This window comes from Lissotriton helveticus, chromosome 8 (genome assembly GCF_964261635.1).
Source record: "Lissotriton helveticus chromosome 8, aLisHel1.1, whole genome shotgun sequence".
Classification (NCBI taxonomy): Eukaryota; Metazoa; Chordata; class Amphibia; order Caudata; family Salamandridae; genus Lissotriton; species Lissotriton helveticus.
The window spans coordinates 1467014900-1467036111 of record NC_136069.1 but is presented as its reverse complement, the minus strand read 5'-3'; the positions used below and the strand labels follow the sequence as shown (position 1 = coordinate 1467036111).

Below are 21212 nucleotides of genomic sequence, written 5' to 3'. Positions count from 1 at the left end.
CCTCAGCCCCTTCATCGCGTGCGCGATGGAGCGAGAGAAGGGGCGAGCCATTGGGATGATTCTTAGTGCGAAATTCAGTTGCCCTACCACCTCCTGTAATTGCTGCAAAGTGACCTTCTCCTTCCGGAGGCATAACTGTAGCGATGTCTTGAATTTGCACACCTTGTCCTTAGGTAGTCTAAAACATCTCTCCATTGAGTCAATCTCGATGCCCAGAAATTCCAAGCAGGTGGTCGGGCCCACCGTCTTCCCAGGCGCAAGCGGGACCCCAAAAGCCCGCATGAGCACGCAAAATTCCTGCAATGCCAGTGCGCACTCCTGAGAACCCGCTGTACCGAGGAAGAGGAAATCATCTAAGTAATGCATGACCCTTTGATGGCCCGTCACTTGTCTCATGGCCCATTCAAGAAATGAACTAAACATCTCAAAGTAGGCGCAAGAAATAGAACAACCCATAGGCATGCATTTGTCCATGTAGAACCTATCCCTAAAGGTGAAACCTAAAAGATGCTGGTCCGCCGGGTGGACTGGGAGGAGGCGGAAGGCGGACTCTATGTCTGATTTCGCCATCAGCGCCCCGGGTCCAGTGGCCTGCAATAAGGTAACAGCCTGATCAAAAGAGGCGTACTTAACACTACAGATACCTTCGTCAATGGCATCATTCAGTGAGGCCCCCTTTGGCGCTGACAGGTTATGAATCAATCTGAATTGCCCCTTCTCTTTCTTGGGGACAACTCCCAGTGGGGAACACACAAAATTGGGCACTGGCACTGCAGAAAAAGGGCCAGATATCCTGCCTAAGGAAAGCTCCTTGTCAATTTTGGCGGCCACAACAGCCGGATTGTGTGTGACTGATAATTGATTTCTACAGTGCGCACTGCCTGTGTATCCCCCGGCCGGGATCCTAAAACCTTTAGAAAAACCTTCCTGGAGTAGGGTGGCCGCTTTGTGGTCAGGGTATCTGTTCAACAATGGAATCATTGCCACCACATCCACTGGAGTGGGGGGGCGTGACCTGTCTGACTTATAGTGGCTTTCCCCTACCCCTCTGTCCTGTGTTACCTTGCTTGGACCTACAGGTAGTTTCTGGATGAGAGGGGTGCCCACAGGAGGCACATGCATGCCTAAACTTACACGCGGCCCTTGTGCAGGTACGCCTATTAAAATCCCAGCACACCCCTTTCTTCTCCGGCCCACCTGCCCTAAATTTCCCAGGTACTTCACTCGTTTGGGGGGGCCGAAAGGGCTGCTGCGGTCTAGTGAACGCCTTGACCGCACCGAACTGAGGGGGCGGTGCAGTGTCAGAGAACTGTTTGTGCCAAGCCATGGAATCTACCGAGTCCCATGGCAATGATCTATTGAATTCCAATGCCTTCCTAAAGTTGACATCATAACCCTTCCATGCTTCCCCAGAATACTGTTGACTCCACCCCACAATCCTGCTCGAGTAGCAAGCCAATGCAGCCTGCAGATCTGGAGGACGCTCAGCCTTAACTGCAGTGAAAACAGCCCATGCTTGCATCCAATTATTGAGATTTTCCTCAACCCTGAATCTAGTACACTGCGCCCTCCATTCACTTGGGAGCATCCACTCTTTCAGTGCTTTTGCCTGCTCCATTTCCCTATTATCCAACAATAAAGAATAAATGTACACGTATTTATCAGCCCAAATCATTTCTTTCACAGCTAAAGACACATGCTGAGCTAGATTTTCGCTCCTGGAAGGTATCACACCGTCCCCCAAGAGCGGCAATGCCACTTCCTTACCAAGTGCGGGCACCGGGGGCGGCTGCCCTTTTACTCCGTCCAGCTGGGGAACACTTGGACCTGCAAGGGGAGAAGAAATTGGCAATGCAACACTGTCGGCGACCGGTGCCGATCTGATTTTTTCTACAAACCTTGCCGCCTCTGCCGCATGGTCTGCAGAATTCGGGAAGGCTCCCCCTTTTTGGAGCCATGGCATCATGGCCGTTAACTGAGATAACAATTCGGGTGGCATTGAATCTATATTACCCCCCGGGACAACAGGTACCACTGGGGTTATGCCCAGTGGTCCTGGCACAGCTGGCAGGGCGGGCGCCGGGTGTGGCCCGCCTGTACCCGGGATTGTGGGCACCGGTGCGGGAGCAGACCCAGCGTCTACTGGTTGACCTGCCGGCACCGGCACCACAGGGGCAATGGGTGTAGGCACATGCGGGGGTGGGACCACCGCGGGCGGTGCGGCGGGTAACGGATCCACTGGGCCTGGGGTGGGGACCGCCTCCTTGGGTCTCTTGGACCTAGGTTTCCCTTGCGGGGTGACAAATTCCCCTCTTGGCACTGGTGCCACCCTCTTGCGGATCGGTCTCCCGGACGGGCCCGGTGCCTCGCCCTCTCTGTCCTCCAACCGAGCTTCCCGCTCCTTAATTTGTCCTAGCTGTTGTTTAATGTCGCTCATCTCCCGCATCATAGCCCGCATCATAGCCTCCATGTTGGACCCCCTTTTTCCACCCCTTGGACCTGGCATGACGCTTACCCCAAAAAAAACACCCGCTGCCTACTTAGTTCCCAACCGGTCAACTGTGTGTACCTTTCAGATGGAGGGTCACCAGGGGGCTTTCAGCACCATGCAACGGCGACCGCAACACTAGCGGCTTGTCCGCTTATGTAAGGGGGTGAGTAAACCTAATGTAGAATCACCCGGCGGCCACCTGGAGCAATGAATGCTAGCCCCCCGTACCCCTCTTACCGACCAGTCCCGTGCACTCGGCGGCGAAGATGACCTGCGATCACAGCCCTCGCCACGTCCTGTGCCCTGTCTGCGAGTGAAACGTGCCAATAATGTAATTAAGGTTGCCTGAAATTGAAAACAGGTATTAATCCCGTGTCATAAAGCAAGAAAACGTTTTATAACACCAAACCTCAACAGTGAAAACTTTTAATAAATTGCCACCTTGTTTGTCTCTTGAAAGCAATTCATTCAGTAGTTAATAAAATGCCACCTTGTTTGTCTCCTGAAAGCAATTCATTCCGTAGTTAATAAAAATGCCACCTTGTTTGTCTCTTGAAAGCATTCATTTAGTAGTTCATACCCTTCAGTAATGAAACATCCCCTCAACAATGTGCACCAGACCCAACACATCAAATTACAAAATTCAATGCACCCCTTATAACCCACAGCTACTATCAAACAAGCATCAAATCATATGATCAATAGAAAGCTTTTGCTTTGTCCTAAACCACTGCGCAGTCCCTCCACTGGTCTCCCATCCACGTGTTGGCCCTGCCTCGTCATCCACTGTACGTGTAAAAGACCGGCACAACCACAACTTGCCGAGTCTAGGGTGGAGACAAGAATAAAGAATCAATCGTGCACCCGCGTTCAAATGCGGCGGGGTAGAGCGTCTCAATCGCTAAATTCCTAAATGCCCCCGAATTGTAGACCCCAACACAGGCTGATGTAGCCGACCTTTGTTTAACTGAAAGCCTTGTAACTGTTCTCAAACCCCATAGACCGCGTTGCCAAAAACCGCCCGCACCCGGTACCAGACGGAGCCTCAGGCTTGTTCTCACTCCGCTCACCCAACACTCACTTGTGCGCCGCTCACTGCAATAATGGCGACGTGGGCGCCAAAGCGAACAAACCGACGATCAGGAAGCGGCTTTAGCCTCCGTCCTCCGGCACCGACGATCAACAAGCGGCTTCAGCCTCCGTCCCTCAGCGCGAGATCCACGTCCTGGGAACCCTGTAACCCTGCAGGAAGACAACAGGGGAAAGTCTCCAACACGGCTACCTCGCGTCCAACGCCGATCCCAGACCGATGTCGCTCTCCTCGAAGTGCTCAACCTGAAATATAAAAGGCGGGAAAATTAGAAAACAAAGAAGCCCCGAACGCGGGGCACAACGTTCAGCGAGGGAGCGTCCAGGGACAAGGGGGTCTCCTGGGCGCTCCCTTCCTCTTATTCCCGAGGGGCCGGGTGGCCCCTCCTAACGCCCGCCCCCCCCGACCCGGAACCAGTCCATTGAATCCGGGTCAGGAGGGGCGCCGGCCAATCGGTGGTGGGCCGCGCCCCCAGGGCACGCCCCCACCGTCGAAGGACCCGAGGGGAGAGGAGGTGAGACGGTCGCCGCGCCGCCATGCGTGCGGGGGGGCCGAGGGCCCCCCCTTTTCATTTATCAAAATTACAAATGTTGAGCAGGAATTCCTTAAATTGCTCCAAGAACAACAAAAAGTCACTGTTTGGCAGGAGCAAGCGGGGGAGTTTCCATCCTTTTTGTGCCTCCAGGAACGCAAGGAACTAGGGTAGATTGCTGAGCATTTCCTCGAAAGAGAACAAATGGGTTACTTTCGGCACTGCTCTTTCTGGTGCATGGTCGATACTCCCAAAGATCTACATTTATTTATTGCAGTTAAAAACAAGCCATTCAAATAAAACACATCATATAAAGTAATTACATTAAAAATATGAATATACGTTCAAAATTATTTAATCATGTCCTTTAAAAGCAGGGATCACTTTTGGTTGATTGGCCAGATAATAGTATAAGTTAAAAAAGACGAATTATAAGAGTTTAATTGTTAAGACCTTAAAGTGGTCCGAGTCTAGTTGGGTTTCAAGACAAAAAAAGACATTGGAGGCTACAGGCATAGAATGGCATCTGTGTCTGTTCGGTGGTTCAGTAGAATTGCCTACATGTAGCACCTTTTATGCTTCTTAAACAGGGGTTGAAAATACTGCCTCCTCGCGGACATGGGAATCAGCACATAAAAGCATAAAATGCAGTAGGCTTTCCTTGCCCTCTTCAACACCGTTACAAAGAGCAGAGCGGTTCAGTTTAATAGTCCACTTCTTTGTACAGGCCAACGCTGGGAATACTCTGTCTGAATCTTAGATACAAACTAATGTTTGCCTCCAGGAATATAATGTCCATGTACATTTTACAGGACCTTGCTGATCAGGAACTATAACTGAATATTTGCTATTTCGTGTCACTTGGCCAGGGTCTGATTCCAATAGCGCCTTTTATTTATTACAAGGCTTGATCTATCCATTGTCCCAGGATTCTACCAAAATACAGCCATTCCTATTTCTTTTAGCTTTTGGGAGATGTGATCAAGCCATCACAATTTTGGGAAATCTTTATTAGTCCAGACATCAAGAAATTCTTTTAAGTACGTTTTCATGGCTGGCTTTGTTCTCAGACGAGCCCAGTACAAGACATATTTTATAGAAATCAAGGCTTCAGCTCTATGTTTACCTTTAGTGCCTCTACTGGTGTACCTGGTACAAGGAATAATAAGCTCTGCAGGAATTAGCTCTCATTCATTTGCAGACTTGGGGTCAGATGTAGGTGGCCAAATACCAAGCGCTAGCGCTGAAATTCACAGAATTTCAGTGTTTGCGATCGCTATTTGACTGCGAGCAATGTAGGTGAGTTTAAACCTACTAGCAAAATAAGGAATCGCAAAATTGCAATTCCTTATTTTGCTCTTGCATTTAAGGAATTGCAAATTGAGATTCCTTAAATGCAATGTAAGTAGCTCAAAAGAAAGTGCACTTTAGCTTAAGGAATCGCTATTTACCACCAACTTCAAGTTGGTGGTAATTAGCGATTTCCTTTAAAAAAAGCACTTTTTTGCTTTTTTGAAAGTACCATGTGGCACACACTCATGCCCTTAGGGCATATATGTGCGCCACATGTGCACACATGCACATTTCATGTTTGCAACAGGGTGTCCTTTTGACACCCTGGCACCCTTGAAATAGCTCGGGATATTTGCGATTCTTTAATAGCGAATCGCAAATAGTAAATATCTTCCCATACATTCCTATGGGCCTCCTAGCCCATAGGAATGAATGGGTAGGTATTCCTTATTAACGAATCTCAATTTGCGATTCGTGATTAAGGAATATTAAGGAATCGCTAATATTTTAGCAATTCTTACCTACATTCAATTTTGCGAGTCCTTAATAGCGAATCGGTAAAATTTGCTATTAAGGACTCGCAAATTTGATTTTACCTACATCTGGCCCTTGGTGCCTTCCTAACCCTCTACAGCACGGCACCATATGTGCCAGTGGCAAAGTTCTTCCATTCTACATGGTTGGCGGGCAGGCTCTAGCATTCTTCTGACATATGTATTACAAAAATGATACTTCCGGGGGGCGTGGCCAGGCGCCGATGGAAATGGCCGCCTGAATCCCCAGCTCCGCCGGGACCGTCAGTGTCCCCTTAAGAATCCGCTCTAAATCCTGGCTGGGAGGCTCTCCGCAGACGGCCCCCAGCTCCCTCAGGTGTGGTGACTCCTCGGTGAGATCTCCAGGCTGAACGGACCCTCGGAGGCCCCGGATTCCGACCGCGACTGACAGCGACGACCCGACATCCCACCCCTGGAGCCCGCATACGGCCGAGTCGGCCACTCGAGGTCCCGGACTGCGGCCTGCCGCGGCTGTGAGGCGCGAAGGCGGGGGGCGTGGCCTCAGCATCAGCGCCAAAAAGGCCGGAACGTCAAGCCCTTTGAACACGGGAGACCCGGGACCTCTGCTGCTCGACTACCCAAGCGGTAAGAGGGACTGCCGTGCACAGCGTGTAAACCGCGGGGGCTGTGGTGAGATTGCCCGGCCTGTGCTGCTCCCAGCCTTCCACAGAATAGCTGCCCTTCACTGCTGCATACAGGTGGCCCCTGTGGGCTGGACACGTCCCACGGCTGTGGAGGAGGCTGGCCCCGGGGGAAATTGACGGCAGGAGGACCGGCTGGAGGCAATAACGGACCTGGGAGGCATCGGATCGCGACGTGAAATCCCTGACACACCCCTGGAAGTGGGCCCCGCACTACTATAGCGCCTGGACGGCGGCTGCTGTGGGACAGAGTCTCTGTCTCTGCCTGAGATCGGCTGGAGCGGGGAGTGGACCAGAACTGGCGGCATTCAGGAAGAGGGTGGGCGACGTGTCATCGGACCCCAGAGGCACCAGATTGAGCATGAAGCCTAAAGGGGGTGCAATTCCCCAAGCGAATAAACTGGACCAATATACTGTGCCTAAGAACCAGACACAGCCTGGGGGAGAGACGAGGGAGGTCGTGGGGAAGGCGGAACCCTCTCTGACGTCCATTATGGCCGCGATCCAGACACTTGGCACTAACCTAGAAACAAAGATGGACAAGATCACCATCGAGGTGAATCTGCTCCGCACCGACTTGGGGAAGACCGCAGAACGATCGAAAGCCAATGAGGTGGACATTAAGGCCCTCCAGGACTCGGAGAAGAAGCTCACAAGCAGGGTCGACGAGCTGGTCCACCAGCACCGACAGATGGCACTGCGGCTCGATGATCAGGAAGGTAGGGCTCGAAGGAGCAACATACGCGTGGTGGGCGTGGAGGAAGACCTGGAGGGTGACAGTATGGAGCTTTTCCTTGAAGACCTGATACTCCATCACCTTAAGCCCAAGAGACTTTCCAAGATTTTCACTATAGAGAGGGCCCACCGGGCTCCGATTCCCAAGCCTGGAGCCCCACCGCGAACAATTATCGCCAAAATCCTTAACTACCGTGACCGAGATGCGATACTACAGGCTGCCAGACAACACAGTGATCTACAATACGAGGGGTCCACGGTACGGTTTTTCCCTGACTTCACGCTGCAAGTGCAACAAGAACGGCGGTCCTTCCAAGGGGTCAAGGCGGCGCTCCGAGACCATGGAGTTCGGTACATGATGTTCTTTCCCGCAAAACTAAAAGTTCTACACGATGGCCGGTCCCATTTCTTTACCTCGCCAGCGACAGTACAGGACTGGATCGACGCAAAGCTGGCCGTGGCCCGCCCTCTCCAAAATGGCGGACAGTGGAGAGACAATGGACAACCATCTCCGGGATCGGCGACGGAGGGAGCTGAGGCGGGGGGGGCAAAGTCAACGATCCTGGCGCTCGAGATCTAACAGTCCCCGTTGGGACTCACCCGGAGAAAACACAGCGCGCTGACACGACGCACACAGGACTTGGAAGTAGCCGGACAGTAATGTATAAAGTGTGCTTGTTTGTATGCCTGGGCGCTCCGAAGGGGCGGAATGGGGCCTGCCCGGGGATCTAGGGCCGGGCTCTCTTTTTGTACTTGCACACCCAAGGCCTGAGGGACTGAAGGACCTGGGACACGGCCGGGGGGCGGCCGGGACGGAGCTGGCCACGTGTATCCCGAGTTAGAAGTTCCTCGGTTTTTTCACCGGGGTAGGGTTGGGCGACAGGCGCTCTGCTAATTGGGGTGGTGGGTAGTTTGAAACCCACGGAGCAGGGAGGGGGGGGGTTGTTTTTGCAGAGGTGGGCGGGATGGTTGAGGTCCAGGCAGGGAGGAGATCAAGGGAACTGTCGAATATGCATATCACTGTTTGCACTGTTAGAGCATGTCGGGGGGGTTCCGGGATGGGTGGTGACCAATGGGGGGGATCCGGGGAGGGACGGGGAGTTGGGGGTTTGTTATGGTCGTACGAAGTGATTATCTATGATGTCATTCATGGTTCAGTGGTGCGAAGTAGAAATGGTTTCCAAAGCAATGGTTATGGCTAGGCATTGGGAAAAGAGCTTGAGAATCATGAGCTGGAATGTGAATGGACTTGGGGACAGACTCAAGCGCACTATAGTCCTTCAACTCATTAAACGACACCAACTGGACATAGTAATGTTGCAAGAAACTCACCTACTGGGTAATACATGTCACGCCCTTAACAGGTGGGGCTATACTCTCGCTTCGCACTCTGGCTTCACCTCAGGTTCCAGGGGGGTGGGGATACTTTTGCGCCGCTCGCTGCCCTTCCACATTGATAGTACTAAAGCAGACCCACAAGGCCGCTTCACGGTGGTCACAGGACGATGGGAGGGGTTCACGCTCAACCTGCTTTCGACATACATCCCGCCGGGCCTGCAGGCTCAAGCCTTTGCAGACTTGGGCAAATTACTGCTCTCCCTTCCCGAAGGTCAGTTAGTCCTGGGCGGGGATTTCAATTCCGTAGTGTCAGGGCTCCTGGATAGACAGCCCCCCAGGGGCAGCGATGGTTAGCTGACTTTCTTGAGGCCTTTGGACTCACCGATGTTTGGCGTCACCTTCATCCCACAAATAGCCAATTCACCTTCTTCTCAGGGCCACATCATACCTTCTCACGACTTGACTACATCCTCACCGTCCTGCAGCACCACACTACAATACGGGAGGCCACACTCTTGACCAGGGGCATTTCGGACCATTCACCAGTTACCACACGCATAACGTTCGAAACCAGGAGGGAGGGGTGTGTAGCGCCGATAAACCCCTGGCACCTAAAAAACGAGGACACGCGGGGGAAACTTGACACCTCCATCTCACACTACTTTGAAGAGAATTTGGGATCGGTAGACTCCCCTGTCACGGTATGGGAGGCATTTAAAACGGTGGTAAGAGGGGAGGCGCTTTCGGCCATCGCAGGTAAAAGACAGGAACGGCGCTGTCAGGTCACTACAGTTGAGGCGGACCTCGCTATACTGGAGGCTGAGGCACTCGAAAAAGGGGCCAGGATGGTTAGGCATAAGTGGCAGATCAAATTGGCAGAATACAGAGAGCTGGTCTCCCTGGAGGCCCAGACGGTGGCTAGACACAGAATGGGTAGGTTGTACGATCAGGGCGACAAAGCTGGAAAGCTCATCGCCTGGTTAGATAAAAAACAGCTAGCCAAGAAGATAGTCCCATTAATTCATACGCAATCCGGAACAATTCTCACAGAGCCTCGAGAGATAGTTGATGAGTTTGCTAGACACTATAAACAGGTCTATACGAGGGTATCTGACCGTCCGGAGGAAGACTCTATTGCCCTCCTTGCTGATATCCAAATGCCGTGTCTATCTGATGATGATCGTGAGACCATTGATAGCCCCCTCACAGAGGCCGAAATACGGCGCGCGATAACGGAACTCCGGCCTGGGAAAGCATTGGGTCCCAACGGCCTCCCGATAGAATTGTACAAGATTAAACCGGATACTATCAGTAAGCACCTTAAAGCCATGTTTGAGACAAGCAGAGAGGAGGGAATACTGCCGCGTGACCAGCGAATTGCCACTATAGTGGCAATCCCAAAGGAGGGAAAACCGGTTGAACACTGTGCCTCATATAGGCCGATCTCACTCCTCAACGCTGAGCCCAAAATACTGGCAAAGGCACTTGCCAATAGACTCAAACCAGTACTGAGTACGCTGGTACATCCTGACCAGTCGGGCTTTATGCCACACCGGAATACGGCCCTCAATATCCGACGCCTACACGGGGTGCTTGGCCAGCGCCATAGACTGACGGAGGACGCGTTGGTGGTCTCCCTGGATGCCACTATGGCGTTTGACACACTAGAATGGCCGTACATGTTCGCTGTCCTGCGTAAGCTGGGCTTCGGACCCCGATTCACGTCGTGGGTTCGTCTCCTTTATTCGGAACCGCTGGCACAGGTCCTAGTGAATAATAAGGTGTCGGAGATCTTCACTTTAGAACGTGGCACTAGGCAGGGCTGCCCCCTTTCTCCTCTCCTGTTCGCCCTCTCCCTCGAACCGTTGGCTGCCTGGATTAGACAGGACGTTTACCTTCGCGGAATAGAGTGGGCGGAGGGATGGGAAGATAAAATATCCCTATACGCTGATGACATTCTTTTATACCTCTCCAAGCCGCGACGATCGATCATTGCTGCACTCGATATCCTCGCTAGCTTTGGTCGCAATTCCGGCTTCAACGTCAACTGGAGCAAATCCTATCTTTATGTCCTCAGAGGGGGGCCCCCTAAGCTTCCTGACACCTGTCCCATCACGGTTGTTGAGGAAGGCTTCAAGTATCTGGGGGTGTTCATCTCCACGGACAAAGCCCTATCCTATGAGCGTAACCTACTACCTCCCCTTCGGCGTCTCCAACGAGAAGCCAAGTCCTGGCAAGGTCTGCCATTGTCGCTGCTAGGCCGGGCTGCCTTATTCAAAATGATGGCGCTGCCTAGGTTCCTATATGCCCTCCAAAATTACCCTGACCTGGTGCCCAACGCCTACTTCACAGCGATTGTAGCCGCTCAGCGTACCCTCCTCTGGGCGCGCGCCCCCCGTATTGCCTTGCAAAAACTCACACTGGGGTGGTATGACGGAGGCATTGCCCTACCCGACATCCGTAAGTACTACTGGGCGGCCCATCTCTCGGCGATTAATCAGGGGACCTACGGGGATGGCAATGATCCAGCCTATGGGATGGACAGATGGCAACTCCCGGGGGGAAACTATGAAATCGCACTCTACTCCAAAATAGGTAAACATCAACTCACTGGCCCTACACAGCATTCGGTACAGATATGGCACATAGCCCAGAAAAAACTTGGTTGGTCCGGGGTCCTCACCATGGCTACGCCGCTCTGGGCTTCTGGCAAGTTAGGCAACCTGGGTCGCTCTAAAGGGTTCCGGAATTGGGACTTGATTGGGATCTCCCAAATTAAAGACGTCTGGGGCCCTAAAGGTGTCCACACATTCGATCACATGCAGGCAACGTATGAACTGGCGCACACCGAATACTTTAGGTACTTACAGTTGCGACACTCACTTCAGACAAACATTCCGCCAGACACTACACTGCCTCTATGCTCACCTCTTGAAGACAGGCTGTTAGATGGCCTCATTCCAGAACATGCTATATCCCTCACATACAAAAAATTACTTAATAACTCCCCCGACCTACTCCTTCCCTTAAAAGAGAAGTGGATGGCGGATGGACTAGAAATTGATGAGGAGGAGGGGACCTATGCTCTGGCATCTCCCCGTGAGGTGGCAATATCAGCCCGGTTGCGCCTAATTCAACTGAAGATACTTCACAGAATTTATATTTCAGGTGCGAGGTTGCAGAGAATGGGAAGAGAAGGTGACGGACTCTGCAGAAGGAGTTGTGGTGCGGAGAGTACTTTCTTTCATATCCTTTGGGGGTGTAAAAAAGTGCAATTGTACTGGGGGAGAGTGGTCCGCTGCATGCAAGAGGTGTGGGAGGTAGAACTACGGCTAGAGGCCAAAAGATGTCTGCTCAACATTTGGGAACCAACGGACCTGTCACACAAAGGGAGGCTTTGGGTCACGCTTGGGCTGATGGTGGCTAAACGCAACATTGCTAGGCTGTGGGGTGATCCCAACCCGCCGAAACTGAGAGACTGGAAATGTGACATGGACTGGTGCATGCTGCAGGAGAAGACGGTGTATGTCTCACGAGGCTGCCCTCGCAAATGGGTGGAAATATGGTCCAGGTGGAACGAATACAGGGGAAACATCTGTGAGCCCCCGCTGACCACACAGTCTAGCTCACTGGAAATGTAGGGCAGCCCATTGCAGCCAGACTCCTAGCGCTCGTACTCGTTTAGGTACCGTATATGCACCTGAACTGCTCTGAACCTGATAGTCATGTAACGTATCGACCAAGTTAAAGGGGGGGTGTTTTCTGTTTGTTTCCCTTTTCGGGGGAACCTCCACACATCGACCTTTTTATATGTGTTAAACTTGAAAATGTGACCTTCCTCATCCCTCATTATCCTTCGAGATCCCACAGTTGTACACTCTGCAACGCCGCCGTACCCCCGGGTTGACGGTATGGGCTGTGTTTTGAAATTAATGTACATTGATTGGGTCTTCAATGTTGGCCGGCCCGATGGGTTGTAGGCGAGGAATGTTTGATGTGATCTGCTAAATAAAGGTCTTTATAAAAAATAAAAAAATAAAATGATACTTCCACCGATTACTAATTGTTTCTGTAAAAACACAAAGCAATGGCTCCCCAGCACTGCTAGAAAGTACAGTGAGGCTCTATCTATGGCTCCCTTCACGTACTTCTCATTTTTCTGCCCCCTCCACGGGTGGATAACCAAAAGGAACCACCAAAGAAAGTAGTGTAGTGTAACAAAAACTGAAAGACTCCCCTTTAAAAACCATTGACCCTTATTGAAAACTACTCAGTCCCTCAGAACAGACAGATGGAGGGAGGTGAGGAAACAGCAGGAACACAGGTTGTCCACCAAAAAGGGGTCTACCAAAAGTAATTCATATTCTTCTCATAGATATTTTTCCCACAGATGACTCTGCTTTTGAGGCACAAAATTGAACAAACCACGAGATGAGATAAAGGCAGGTATAGTGGCACATCAAAGAGTCATGCAAAACTAACCTCACAAAATGGCAAATCCTCTTGGCCTGCACATCCAGATAGTATGCCTGTTAAAAGTGTGCAAAAATGATCACCTGAATACCTTTGGATGGAACTCTTAGCAAGGGCATTGCAAGGTTTAATGCAGAGAAACATCCATGTAAACGGGTGGCTTGGTACCAGCTTGACACTTTTTCTGCCCCACATATCTGATGAACACCCGATCATCCACCCAAAAAATCTTTGTTCTAGTCACCTAGCAATAACCGGCTCTCCTTGGGCTCTATTTGATTCCATACTGTAGGAGTATGCAAAATGTATTAATAATATGGACTTCAAAATTAATCACAACAAGTCCTTTGTTCTGGTGTCAGGCCCAAGACTGCAGAAGTAAATTGGAATGCATATCGATGGCATAAAACTAGAGGTTGTGGACTCTTTAAATTATCTAGGGATTATGTTTGATAGGAATAGCCATTGGTAAGACATGGTAGCCAGCAGAGCAAACCTAATGGAAAAAAAATATTGGAGGTCATTTTAGATTTGTAAAGAAACTTGGAACCAAACCATAAGAGGTTATTAAAAAAATATATGGTGCAAAAACAGTATCCGTTGCCTCTTATGGGGCAGCTGTTTGGGGTATAGCTGACATCTCCAAACTTCAGTGTATAGAGGATGGCTTCTTGAAAAATATAGTATCCTTCCCACAATCTTGTTCCAACTATATTTGCCGTCTTGAGCTGATGCCCCCTACATTACAGATAAGATCTGCATCGTGCCAATTCTTCTGTGGCACGCAGTGTGGCGAAAAGAAACTTTAGCCTGAACTAAAGACATTATTAAGGAATGCCTGAATCTTGATGGCGTAGGTAAAATAAAATGGTTAAAATATATTGAGACTAACTAACAGGATGTTGGCCTATTTAACCTTTATAGGCACCCGGAATCATGTACATCAATAACAAAAAAAAGAATTAAAGGTTTGCCTATTAGCCTACTCTGCAGAGAAAAGATTTGAGTCCAATTTTAATCTGTGTACAGTCAGACAATACCACATAGCACCAAGTATAAACAATTTAAAATCTTCATATTTAACATTTGTTACAAATCTCCAACATAGATATATATTATTGAGATTTTGTTTAAATTATATCACTGTAATCTTAGGATGTCCATCTAAAACATATGTGATTGACAAATTTCCTCTTTGTCCTTGTGACATGCGATCCTCACAGAATGACCTGCACTTTGTTTTTTTGCAAATTATATATTTATGAAAGAAATAGATACATTCTTCCTCTAATGCGCAAGTTGAATTTTAGACAATGTCGCTTGGCGCTATATTACCTCAAGTCATTACCGGATCCTTTGGTATGCTTCGGTTTGGCCTTGTTTTATTTATCCGCCCTTAATAGGAGGAGATTAACTCCCTAATCAGACCTTTTAGATGCAACCAAAGGGGGTTTTGTGCTTAAATTCTGTGTATGTTTGTATGAATTAATGGTTCTTAGGATATGACTGGTTTTATGTTATAATTTCTATCCTCTCACCTTTTAATTGTTGTTAACCAGAGTCCATCTATCTTATCTAATTTTTGTAATATTCAGTGCTAATTTTTGAAGAATATGTTTGTGTGGAATACTTTTTATGCCGGTTGTTTATCGGCGAAATAAAGTTATGTGACTTGGATTCCAGTCTGTACCAACTCTTCTCCTACTCCTCAGAGGGAGCAGATGACACAACCTTGGGGAGCCAAAAGGCGGAAGCCAGGAAAAAATTGCCAGTAATAGCGAAACTTAAAGCACCTGAAATTCACTGAGCCTGTGCCCCGACAAGACAGCAAGCATAACACAATCTTCAGTCAGAAACCTCATTAAACAAGACTACATCTCGGATGGTGAAGTCATTATCAATGTTAGAACCTGGTTCACCTTACGAAATCTGTAAGAAAGTGCAAAGTTGAAAAGGATGTGTATAACTCGCAGGCAATAAAGTCTGCAATCTTCCATCTACCGAGAACAAATTACTCCGTTGTAGCTCTTGACTCTCTAGCTTAAAATTGTAGAAAAGTTCTCCTGAGGAAATCCATATAACCCCCAGGACTAAATGGGTGATAACAGGTACTGGAAATTACCATTCACCCTAGCCACAGCGTATTGGACAACTGCATTTTAGGAGATGGGCTTAAGCGGAAAACAAAGCCCTGTAACCAGAAGAGTGTAAAGGTCTGCGCACTCACCCAATCGAAGAATCTTGAGATCATTTATGGGCCATATTAGAGTAAAGACCTCAGGACGATACCCTTCCTTCTTGAAAACATCGGATCTCTTGACCGCAACTCACATTGCTCAACACCCTGAGCCCCTCTCTCACTTTACCAGCTCCTAACACCACTTCCTGACGTCCCTTTTTCCAAACCTTGGTGACCAACACTCCGCCCAAGTCCCTTTTCAACAGGTCAACTTTAGACAGAGGCTCTACCCTGTCTGGGACACCATAGAAACAGAAAATGTGCATGTGGTTTGGTGCGACAGAGGATTCTGGTGCACTCATTTACCCAAAGGCTTTGCTTATTAATAAGGTTTGTAGGGCCGATCTTGGTTGATTTTGTTGTCATTTTGCTCCTTGTGGCTAGCCCAAGCCACAGGGACTATTGATTCTGAGCTTCCTTGCCTCTCATTGTTTTTTTCTTCAGGGAGCTTGATTTTAAATAAAGTCCCTCCTTGCACCAAACCTATCTCGGAGCCTTGGACTTTTCCTGAGCCAGGGGTCTTCAGCACTACCTAGAGCTCACAAGGCACAGTGTCCACTCTGTCTACAACCTCCAGGTCATTTAGCCACTTGCAGAGCACCTGGGTCAACTGAAGGGTCTGGGCCTCCTCTTTCCTGAGGTCACACAACGAAAGGACCAGCCCACAGAAGATCCAGGGGAATGATTGACGGGTCAATCCTCCCCCACGCCCAAGCAGGTCCCCTCAGAGGGAGTAGGGGGACTAGTGCCTCTAGCCCTAGAGAAACAAAGCTTAGTCCCAGGGGGGCAACTGAAGTCAGAAGTCCATTAATCCATCCTTGCAGTAAGGATCAGATTTACTCTGTTACTCTTGGGCATTCCTCCAGAGTTGCTTCCCCCAGGTCCAGATTTGGGGAATTTCTAAGGCGGAGCCTTCACTTTGCCTCTTGAAAGACCTTCGCTGTAAGCCTAAGCCCGCCCCTAACTGGCACAGCTGACTGGACCCTTTAAACCAAAAATTCAAAGGACATTACCATCTATGACTGGCTCCAGAAGTCTGACCTTCTCCCTTGTGTCCTCCTTGGGATGAGCCTTCACAAACCTGGTGCACTGTAAAAAGTAATTATCATATGCAGATTCCGTCCACTCCCTTTCTTTTACCAGGAACAGGCCTAATCACTGGAAAATGGCTTCATTGTGTGGGGAGGCATTAATCCTCAAGCAGGCCAGCAGAGTAATCAACTTGGTCCAGTAGAGGGAACACAAGCCTGGGATCTAATTAGGAGCGGAGTCAGAGAAATAGGACAAATGCTCAAGAATTAAACTCCACTGCTAATCCCAGAGCAGCATCCTGGCGCTAAGCAACTCACACATGCCAGAAGGTCAAGTGCCAGAAGCAGAGCAGATATGACAAAAGTGACACTTTATCAAAGTAATGGTGCGTCACACTATTGTCAGTCTAGCAATGTTGAAACTGTACTTTGGAGCAGATTTCGCTCACACTGTATTACACAGCACGCACATCCACTTTCTAGTTAAGCACTACAGACTTACACCATGAACGCCCACTCACAATATAAGGCCAGGTCAGCTCTAATCTCTGATAGTTCCTTCCTCGACAGGCTAACCGTACACAGGTAGCCATTGGCGTACCAAAACTAGAGGAAGCCACTCTCCAAAGTCAGGGAGGGGGGGGACCCTTTCGGACTCACTCAGGAGCTCTCAGGCCAGGGTACTGTGCTGAGGGGGCCCCCTGGAGCTCAGGTCTCCCCCCCCCCTGCAAGGCAGGGGACTTTGTTACGCCACGGCAGGTAGCAGTCGGAGCTGGATAAATGCCCATTCACTCAGCCAACATAGGTGTGCCCACATGTTCATATGCAGTCCACCCAGAGCCTCTTATCCCAGCTAAGCTGGAGTAGCAGACCTCATTTTAAAAAGGCAGGCAATGGTGGCTAGCATTCCAATTTCATTTTAACAGAGTTTACAGTGAGAGAGACCATCGCTGTGACTCACTCACAGTAAACGTCCAAAAAACAGGTAATCCAAAAGACAAAACTCTAGGGGTTTAAACGTGATACAACACATTTTCCTACAGAAAAGCTAATGGAACTGGAGAAAACATGAGACAAACCTTTCAGGAATCTAATTACCAAGAGTGATTTTAATAATGATGGCTGGTCAGTAAGGCAGAGAAAAGTAGACATCATGGCTAAATTGCCAATACCCATGCCAACTGCCAACCAGTGTCATAAAAAAAGCAAAACAGCTTAGACCACCTAGGTCTACATTCTGGAAGGAATGGCAAGCGGAAAACCAGCCCCAATAACCTTCACATAACCGATTTCGTAAATAGGATTTTAGCTTTGAAAATGAAGTGTGACTCCTTCTCAGTCAACTAGAAAAACCTCTAGTTCCCCTGATCAATCTCCAACCATGCAGACAGTGGCATTGAGGATTGGGGTGGAACTGTGACAGTAGTTCGTCCCAGTCTACCAGAGGCAAACAAGGAAAAACACACGTCCAGAACCTCCACGTACGAAGTCCTTGCTGCTCAATCTGGCACAATGTGAATGACTTGAGCTCTGTCCAATTCACCATTCGAAAGACCTGCAGGATAAGTGGAATTGGTGGGAATGCATGGTAAAGATCTGTATTCTAGGCATGATGTAATGCATCTCCAAGATCCATCCCTCTGCTGAAGGGGAAACTGCAGTGCCCAGAAATCCACTTGTGGGAAACCCCAACATATAAAAATGTAGTGCGTGTCCTCTTTGTATGGTTGTGAAAGCAAATTCCGGAAAAACAATTGCCAGAATCGCCTGTATGCACTGATGCGTGTATTTAACTTCATAGGTAAACAATTTAACACAATATTATATAAACTTTTCCAGAAAATTTTTCAACATTATTTGATCTTATCAGTAGTTTGTTTAATAAATTTATACATATGTCTAAACACTATAATACGCTATTTTGACATAATCAAAATCCTAAGTTAAATTCGACAGTGTTCATTGCATAACATATCATTTGTTAATAAAAAACTGTTAACATCTTCGTCTATTTGGTCCACAAAAGAGATTGATCATTGCCCTGTGCATTTCGGGACCCACAGTCCTTTGTTTGGGGGCCAAAGTGTTCAAAAACAGAACAAATCTAATTAGGTAAATGCAATATTTCTCCTTCCGTAATTTTTGCATGATTTTAGGGACCAACTAAAAAATACAGCTACCCACCAAACCTCAAGTTATATCACGAGTGACAGATTCACCACCATGCATGTAAAAACCTTTCACTGAAAACCTGAGTGGTAACCACTATTATGCCCATTAGACATTTATAGACACCACTGTGGCTTCAAACACCATGAATCAAAACATTTATTGTCAATCCCCATTCAGATAAGGGTAACGAAAATTGATATAAGATAGTGCCAAGCATTAACATATCCACACAAGACTCCATGATTAACATGTTACCAGTGTACCTCTAGAGTAGTCCGACCTATTGAGTCTTTTCAATGATGTAGAAGAAAGCACTCTCGGATACTTGAAAAAATGCCACCCAGATCTTCTCTAAACTAGGGCTGGGCGTAGTGCCACTACGCACACTACGCAAAATTTTGAAAAAAAATAAATAAAAATTGTGGAAAACGGGGGCGCGTCCTGGGGGTCCGTGTGCCCTGGACAGGGGTCCCTCGTGCCTGGGCAGACTCCCTGATCTCCCCGGCCTGGTTGGAGCCCGGGAGCCCTGCAGCCACGGAGCCCCTGAGCCCTGCAGCCCGAGCCCTGCAGTCCCCGAGCCCTGGAGCCCCGGAGCCCTGCAGCCCGAGTCCTGCAGTCCCCGAGCCCTGGAGCCCCAGAGCCCCAGAGCCCTGCAGCCCTGCAGCCCCGGAGCCCTGCAGTCCCGGAGCCCCCGAGCCCTGCATGCCCGGAGCCCTGCAAGGGCAGGCTGGAGCCCCCCCGCAGAGGCTCAGGGCCGGCAGATTGGCGTCATTTCGGTCCCGGCCATCTGGTCGCCCCTCTCGCCTCGGCCATCTGGTCGCGACCAATGCTTTCCTATAGGGCGACCAGATGGCCGGGCTTCTCTGGAAGTCCCGATGAGGTGCCATTTGCCTCCCGGATCCCAGGCAGGGCTCCAGGAGGTAGGGCATGTTTGTGCCCTGGGTCCCCTCTGTCACCTTGAGTGCACAAATTACAAGAAAGGGGGGTAATTTTCCTCCGGATTACATGGGGCAATGGTATGCCCGGACACCCTCCCAGGATAGCGGTGCCCTGCCAGGGACCAGATGGGCTATGTACCCGGGCAACACCTCCCAGGCGTCCGGGGCTCCCTCCTCCGGCCCGCGGCGTGGGAAAGTACCCGGGAAGGGCTCCATGGGCCCTGCAACCCCGGAGCCCCGGAGCCCTGCAGCCCCCGAGCCCTGGAGTCCTGGAGCCCTGCAGCCCCCGAGCCCCGAGCCCTGAGCCCTGGTTCCCTGGAGCCCTGGAGTCCCCGAGCCCTGGAGTCCTGCAGCCCCCGGAGCCCTCCCGCAGAGGCTCGGGGCAGGCAGATTGGCATCATTTTGGTCCCGGTCATCTGGTCGCCCCTCTCCCCTCGGCCATCTGGTCGCCCGCCATGCTTTCCTACGGGGCGACCAGATGGCCGGGCTTCCCTGGAAGTCCCGATGAGGTGCCATTCGCCTCCCAGATCCCAGCCAGGGCTCCAGGAGGTCGGGCACGTTCGCGCCTAGGGTCCCCCGAGCCTTGCGGTGCGCACTTGTTCCCAGAAAGAGGGGTAGCCTTCCTCCGGATTACTAGGGACAAGGTACTCTGTGACCCCTCTTGGGCTGGCGGATCCCTGCCGGGGACCAGATGGGCTGTGTTCCCGGGCAACACCTCCCAGGCGTCCAGGGCTCCCTCCTCCGGCCAGCGGCGTGGGAAAGTACCCGGGAAGGGCTCCATGGGTACTGGGCCCTGCAAACCCCGGAGCCCCGCGGCTCCCGAGCCCTGGAGTCCTGCAGCCCTGGAGCCCTGGAGCCCTGGAGCCCCAGAGCCCTGGAAGGGCAGACGGGAACCCTCCCGCAGAGGCTCGGGGCAGGTAGACTGGTGTCATTTCGGTCCCGGCCATCTGGTTGCCCCTCTCGCCTCGGCCATCTGGTCTCGCCCAATGCTTTCCTATGGGACGACCAGATGGACGGGTTTCCCTGGAAGTCCCGATGAAGTGCCATTCGCTTCCCAGATCCCAGCCAGGGCTCCAGGAGGTCGGGCACGTTCGCGCCTAGGGTCCCCCGAGCCTTGCGGTGCGCACTTGTTCCCAGAAAGAGGGGTAGCCTTCCTCCGGATTACTAGGGACAAGGTCCTCTGGGACCCTTGTCGGCCTAGCGGTCATCAGCCGGCAGCTAGGCGGGCCAGGATGCCGCCCCAGACCTGGGTCCGTCCCTGGGACTGCAGCGTGGCCGGGTGCCTGGGACGGGGTGCAGAGGGCATGGGGAAGGCTTCCCCTGCGCCCCCGGGCCCTGGGAGCCACGGCTGGGTCCAGTGGCCGCGCCGGGCCCCGGGTCGGGTGCTAGGGCCCTCGGCCCTGTCCCCCGGCCTGCCGCACTGCCAAAAGCCCGGGATTCTAAATCAGGGGAAGGCAGGACCCGGGCCTGCCCGCCGGGGCCCCCAGAGGCCCGGGTATGCACATGCTGCTCAGCCCCTTGCCGATGGTCCTTTTTCTCCGAGTTTGCTCATGCAGAGCTCCGTGAGGCCCGGCCATGTTGAGACGGGGGACGCCAACACCCGGGGCCCGCCCGCCGGGACCCCGGGGGCCCGGGAACACACCTGCCTCTCAGGCCCCTCCCCGATGGGCCTTTTTCTCCGAGCC

General features: G+C 50.9%; 1 protein-coding gene across 4 annotated transcripts in view; it reads right to left on the bottom strand.

Annotated features, from left to right (window-relative positions):
• Positions 1 to 21212, bottom strand: part of CFAP298 (cilia and flagella associated protein 298) — a 142276-nt gene that overhangs the window by 66880 nt on the left and 54184 nt on the right. The gene's annotated exons all lie outside the window — the stretch shown is intronic.